Source organism: Athene cunicularia, assembly GCF_003259725.1.
Source record: "Athene cunicularia isolate RWA chromosome 20 unlocalized genomic scaffold, athCun1 chr20_part1, whole genome shotgun sequence".
NCBI classification, from domain to species: domain Eukaryota; kingdom Metazoa; phylum Chordata; class Aves; order Strigiformes; family Strigidae; genus Athene; species Athene cunicularia.
The window spans coordinates 9,339,049-9,345,785 of NW_020799125.1; the positions used below are offsets into that span (position 1 = coordinate 9,339,049).

General features: G+C 49.8%; 1 protein-coding gene across 1 annotated transcript in view; it reads left to right on the plus strand.

Moving 5' to 3' along the window:
* The first annotated feature begins 5,985 nt into the window (after window positions 1-5,985).
* Window positions 5,986-6,737, plus strand: part of TTPAL (alpha tocopherol transfer protein like) — a 9,848-nt gene continuing 9,096 nt past the window's right edge. The window contains exon 1 of the mRNA XM_026861941.1: window positions 5,986-6,405. The gene's annotated coding sequence lies outside the window, so the exon portion shown is untranslated. The remainder of the gene's footprint in view (window positions 6,406-6,737) is intronic.

A 6,737-nucleotide genomic window follows, 5' to 3' on the forward strand; every position in this document is an offset into this window, starting at 1 on the left:
CAGAAGAAGGAAAAGGAGTTAGTTCCTTCTCTTTAATGTGGAATAAAACCCAGGACTCCTCTGCCTACCATGGCAACCCTGTGACCCACAGTTGGTTTTACCTGGGTATATGCTTAAAAACTCCATATATGTAATATCACATCTTTGAAGCAATAAATTCTCCTGGATTCCTGCCCATAAACTGCTCTGTTGAGGTTGCCCTTTACCTGGTTAATCTTAAATCAGTGCCATCCCTATAGGAGGTTTCTCATTGCTGGATTCAGAACACTTGGGAAAAACCTCACAAACTGTCCCAGTGACAACCTTGTCCTTATGTGGCATCCTCAATCCCAACCCTCACTTCTTTTGCTACTCCAGGCTGGAATCATCCTGAGGCCGATCTTGCCACTTACAGGCTGTGGTTTATCCTGCTGGGCTCCCTGGAGCCCACAGGCAGTGTCCCATGTCACAGGAGATGGCTGCCATAAGGATCGCTAGTATTGGCCTTTAAGACACAACTTCCTCACATCATTTTTGGAAACAAGAGCTTTTCACTGTCCTTTTCTGTGCTTGCAACCTAAACTAAGGATGATTTCCCACACAGCAGTATCTCCAGCTGTGAAATCTTTTCACAATGTCCAAGAAAAAACTGTGAAAGTGGTATTTTTAGGTCCTCTGGCCACTATGAAATGCATTCTTTTCATATTCCTTATATAACCTTCATCTGAAATAGCCAACAGGCTTTGGAGCCTTTTCCACAGCTTTCATATCTCAGTGGGAGGAAAAAAAATTAAAAGAATGGCAAATGAGTTTTATGGCCTGCGTATCATCTCTGACAAAAGCAGCTATTGGTGCTATTAAACTTGCAAGTGCACACACAGGCACAGATAGTCATGAACAGGGACAGCTCAGCAACGTGGCACTGCTGAGCCAGGCAATTCTGTGTGCCAGGCAGGCCAGTTCCCTCAAGGCTGAGCACAAATAGCACCAACCAGTTTGGGAATTCAAGCCGCACTCTGCACAACCTCTTTCCACTCAGAGAGGCTGGAGGAGGAACAGTAAGGCGTGGGTATGTTTAAAATCCCTCTCCCCATTCCTAATTGAGGTGTGACCCTGATAATCATAAACACACCTAGCACCTGAAAAATTGCCAGACAGGCCAATAAAAATGGCAATATACTGTCAGCTTTGTTAGGTGTGGAGTGAGCAGGAGAGTTTGGCACAAACAAGACTGCAGTCACGTCCTTCAGTTCGGTGTCCTATGTAAGAGACAAAAGGCTGATGGGGTCGAGAGCTCCCAGTTCAAGGCCAGGGGGAGAAGAGCTCTGAGTCTAACCTGGATCTTGGGAAGGAAGGTAGTTTGGGAACTGTATTTCTAAGGCTTACTCTGGCTTTGGATCCAGAGTGATGCCAGGCTTGCCTGAATGTGGCTGCTTCATCAGCTTTCAGAGTCCTGAGCTCACCCCTAACTTGGGAAATCTGCTGCAGAAGAAGATAAGGGTTACACAAACTACTGGGCTTTGGTTTCAGCCCCTCATGTCTGGCAGCTCTGGCATGTCTGGCTGGGACCTGCAGCCCCTTGTGACCCCATGGAATCACAAAGACCAGGGAGCCCTTGGGAGCCTGGGGCCCCCACACCAGATGACTGATCTGGGGGGAGCCGTTGTGATTCCCTGCCTCCTCCTAGAAACTGCCATGGGTGCAATAAACAGTGCAAGAGCTAACCTGAGGGACATGCCTGGATAGACACCCACAGCAGACAGCACTGAAAGTCAGACAGGAATCCCTCACTGCAGCTGCCAACCCAGGTGTTAGCACCAGCTGGAACATGACATATTTCCCTTCACTGACCAGGAAAATCATTACAATAAAGTACCTCAATAAAACACTTCTCTGTTCCTCTCCAGGATCCTCCAAAACCTTACTATATCTTAAAAATACCCATTAATTAATCCTGCTGATGGATTAATATTACCATTAACCATTGACACAGAGCACGCTGGTTCATGCATATCCTAGGATCCACTCAGAACTGATTTGGAGAGTATACAAAGCCTTAAAGGTCCACCTAAAGAGGTATGGAGGTCCCCAGCTTATGCATCAGATGAGGTGGCAAGCAACTGAGAAAAAAGCTTGAGACAGAAGTAGCCAAGAGAAACCTTAGTGCCAGACCCAGAACCCCTGACTCTGGACTATAGCACTTCTGGCACAGATAAAGGACAGCCATTGGGATCCTCACCTCTGGCTGGTTTTTAGCCCTCTCTTAAAATTACCTTAAAGGGTGGGATTACAGTAGCACCTTCTCACCTGGGAGAGCACACTGGAGACCTGCTGTGCTGCATGTCCATGGAGACAGCTCCAGCTCCTGCCTGCAACCCTTCTCCTCTCCTTACAGCCCACCACCGCACAGCTGCATTCCTTTACTCCAAGGCTGTGCAAGTGCCTGAGATACTGCTTAGGTGTTGCTCTAACACCTAACCCTGATTCCCTCCTCCCCACTGATATAGCGGCTTGTGATGGCCACCAGGTTGAAAGCCCCAAGAGCAAAAGCACCCAGTCCAGACCAGGGAGAGGCAGTGCTTCCCCTCATTCTGCCTCTGGAAAGCATCCCACACCATTTACCAGCTGGGTTCCTGAAGGAGCAAACCAAGCACTTTTACTGCTCTAACACACTCAGCAGTGCTGCAGCCGTTGCCATGATGGGGCTGGCAAGGAGCACAGGTCCCTGAGCAGCACCTTCACAGCCCCCCCCAGGGGCTAATCCTGCCGGGGACCCATCCTACCATGGAGACAGCTGTTCTCCTTCCAGTGTGCAAGGGCACCACGACACACGATGAAAGATTGGGAAAACGCCGTCTCAGTTCAGAGTAAATTGGGGGTTGGACTAGATGACCTTTAAAGGTCCGTTCCAACCCAAACTATTCTGTGATTCTGTGAAATCAAACTACAGAAATCGCATAATATTTAAAACATTCAGAGGGCCTGCCAAGCACATTCCTTGCCAAGCTTTTGCATAAACATTGCTGGTCTTGAAGCTACTAAAGCCAAGGAGAGGGGGAGTCTTCTCCCAGAGCCTGGGCTGGGTATGGCTGTGGGTCTGTGTCGCACCACACACTTGGCTTCCTGGTGGTCTGACTGCACATTAGCACAACTTTACATGCCTGAGTTGGGGGCACCAGCCTGGGTACAGCTGCTTCAGCAGCAGATGCTACAGATTTGTGTGCATTTGCATATTGGTGCCTGTTTCTGTAGCTTTGCATGTGGGTCTGGCCTGGCATATGTATGTGGGGAGAGTAGGGGCAGTCCTTTGCAGCATGGCTGCCATCTGTGAGATCCCCTCCTCTCACCACAAGATGCAGGGTGAGAGCAGGCATGGAAGCCTGTCCTTGGGGACGTACATTTCCAAACCCTGAGACCATGAACATTTATGGTAATTTCAGGCATATTATCTTTGTGGCTTCACTGAGTGCAGTTGGATTGTATTACAGCCAAGCACCCCATGAGCTAGGCACCATGTCTGGAGCAGGTTTACACTAACCTGGTGTGGTCCTGCCTGGGAGGATTAGTAAGAGCTGCCAATCCCCTACAGCCCTTTCCTTGCTGCTGGACTGCTGCAACAGAAGAAGCTTGGGCTTGAGATACAACACAGCCCCATGCATGGGCAGACTTCACTCAGCACTGCAGGACTAGTGGCTCTCTGCTCTGATGCTGAGCTGCCCAAAATGATTGTGTCAGATGTGAGGCTCAGAGGTTCCACCTGTACCCAAGGACCAGAGCCCCCCTTGGCCTGAACTACACACAGTTTATCTTTATTACAGGACTGTTATGTTTGCACAGTTTAGTGATTTAATATCAGTTTAAAGCCTTCTCTGTGAGCAATGCTGTTTGAAGTCATGCTCTCTTTTCAGCCTCAGCTTGCCAAGACTGTAAAATGTTTATTGCTAATGGTGGAAAAGCTTAAAGAAGCCAAGATAACTTTCCCAGGCTCGGTATTAAGACTGTTCGGATAAGTAAATGAGTGAAGGGTATTACATGGACTTCATTAAATATCAACCAACACCAACAGCCATTCATTTATAACATAACGGCGGGGCACGGGAGCACCCAGGAGCAGAGCTGAGAAAGGTATGAATCACATGTGATAGGAGAGATGAACATGAGAAGGGCTGGATTCCCCATGGGGCTCCAAGTGTGGGTCCCAAGGTCAGGCAACACAACTCCTGACAGAAGCTCCTGGAAATACTGTAGATTCAGAGCTGTTGAAGTGGCAGAGTTGATGCGGTTCATCTCCTCTTGACTGGGAAGGGTTGCATGCATGTGGTGCAGTATGTCCTTCTCCCTCTTGTAGGTGTGGGTAAGGACAAAACTCTCCAGCTAGGGGACAACTGTCAGTGCCTGGATGTTTGTTCTCAGTTTTTAGCTTTTACTTCCTTATAGACAGGTTCTGCCTTTACTGGTTCCTAGTCACAGGATGCCAACACCAGGTAAATTACAGGAACTCTTGCTACTGTTCCTGTGATTTCATGTGACAGTACTTTAGAACTCCCCCTATCACTTGGTTTGGTGCTTCAACCCCTCACTTACATTCATCACCCACTGGCTCTCCTTGAGTTCAACATTCCCCACATAAGGAAAACTGAGGTAAGGTAGTTACTTCATTTGGGGGCCATCCCCAAATTATATTTTATCCCCAGTCCTTCATCACTATGCAGTATTCTCACTTTTCCTTCCTTATTCTCTCTTACCTGCCTAAGGCTCTTGCTCTTATTTTACTAATCTTTTTCACATCTCAGTGTGATTGCTAGTGATTCTCACTTGTTTCCTGCCCTTCTTGCCCCCCAGAGCAGAGCTTCCTTCACACATCACTCCTTTCAAACATCCCTGCTTACTCCTAACACCTTGTTGCAGCAGCTATTAACCAGCCAGGTCTGGAACTGCCACCTCCCTGATACCTTTTCCTCCCTTGTTTGAGGGGTGCAAATTCCAACCAGATTTTGCAACCTGTAGCATAAATTCCTCTTTGCAGCTCCAGTATTTCCAGTGCTTTGAAGCCTTTTCTCGGAGCAGCCCTGCCTCCCTGCTAATTTCAGCAATTAGCTGGATCAAGTGCACCCCCTTCATCCCATCAGCTGTGAGGCCATAGACCCATCTCCCCTACACACACCTTTTGCTTCCCTTCAAACAGTGCCTGCAGCTGCCAGCTTCAGGCTCTTACCTCTGCCCTGGGACTCCAGGTCCTGCCTGGCGACCTCTCTCACACTTGTGCTGCAGGTCTCGTGCCCAGCAGCTGTACAAATGGAAATGGGAGCAATGTAAGGTCTCTTGTCCTCCTGAGGTCTCTTCCAACCTCATTTATCCCACGATCTACTGGAAAGGGCATGATGCAACATCACAAACAGGTCTAATTCACACAGATCCAAACTGGTCCCAGCTGGGGCTGGCTGTGCCCAAAGCAGGGCTGGACTGGAACATCAGCATGGGGTTGAATCAATGTACTCCCCTTCCCCTTCTCTGAAATGTCTCTCTGCAGGTAAATGTCTGTGGCACACTCCATTTGTTTCCATGCTGGCGTATCTCTTACTAGGCACAGTGTCACGGAAACATTTTCCACTTTGGAAGGATGAAACCTTGGAAAAGAAATAAATCAGAGCTGGATCTCAGATGCTGCAGTAGGGCTTTGTTTCCCATTGCCAGCTCCTAGAATTCCCGCTCTTTGTGCAACTATGTTTGACTCCCTCTCCTGGCTGAAAACACGGGTTACACCTGAGAGAAAAGAGCAGTCCACCGAGCTCACAGGGACCCTCCAGCTCTGGAACAGTCCCCAGCAGTATGCTGAGCCCATTTTGCAATCTAACTCTGCATCCATTCATCAGTGGAGTTAAACGTGCTATTTGCCTCCCCTCCCCAGCACTCCCTGTTGAACCCTTTTTAATGCAGTAAGACTATGAGTGACCTTTTAATTTTTTTTAATTACAAATTCCATGCAGAGAGGTTAGGCATCACCATCTGAACTCCTGTGGGATATGGCTTTCTGTCCTCTCAAAAACCAAGCCAAACAAAAAAATATTCTCCCTTTATTAGCATTTATTTCCTCTCTTGGGATTATAAATTCAGGCTACAGCCAGCACATCTCTTGGGCCTCGCTCCCATCCCACCGCAGCAGCCCGCTGCGCTTGCCTGGACACTGCTTTGGGACTCCCCTCGCTCTGACCAGGTAATCCTGCCGCTGCTCTGGCTTCCAGCTCGCCGGGGAGCTCTGGCAGGCAGGAGAGGCTCCGGGGCCCCCAGGGGGTGCTCTGGCCCCGTTCCCGGCCGACTTTCTCCTCAGTTTTCAGCCTCGGAGGTCGCTGCTGCCTCAGATACCGGCTTGGCCACAGGTGGAGGAGGAAGGCCCAGCCCTGGCAGGGAGAGGCCCCGAGGTGTCAGGTCACCGCCTGAGCACTCCTGCTCTCCAAGGTCAGCTCCAGCGGGTTAATACATATGTACACAGAATACACATAACTGCCTTTGTGCACCACGCCACAGGCAATAAAACGTTACGAAAGAGCACGAGGTGGAATTAAGAGGCAGAAGCGCCCTCCACGAAGCGCCCCCGGGGTTCCCTCACGCCGCACTGCGCAGGTACCAGAGACCGGGGGAAAACCCGCGTTTTCGGCTCAAGGCAGAACCACACCGGCGCTGCCCACCGAGGGCGCCGTGGATGGGGCTGACGGGGGTGGGGACCCGGCGGGAGCCGCCGCCGCCAACGCGAGCCCACG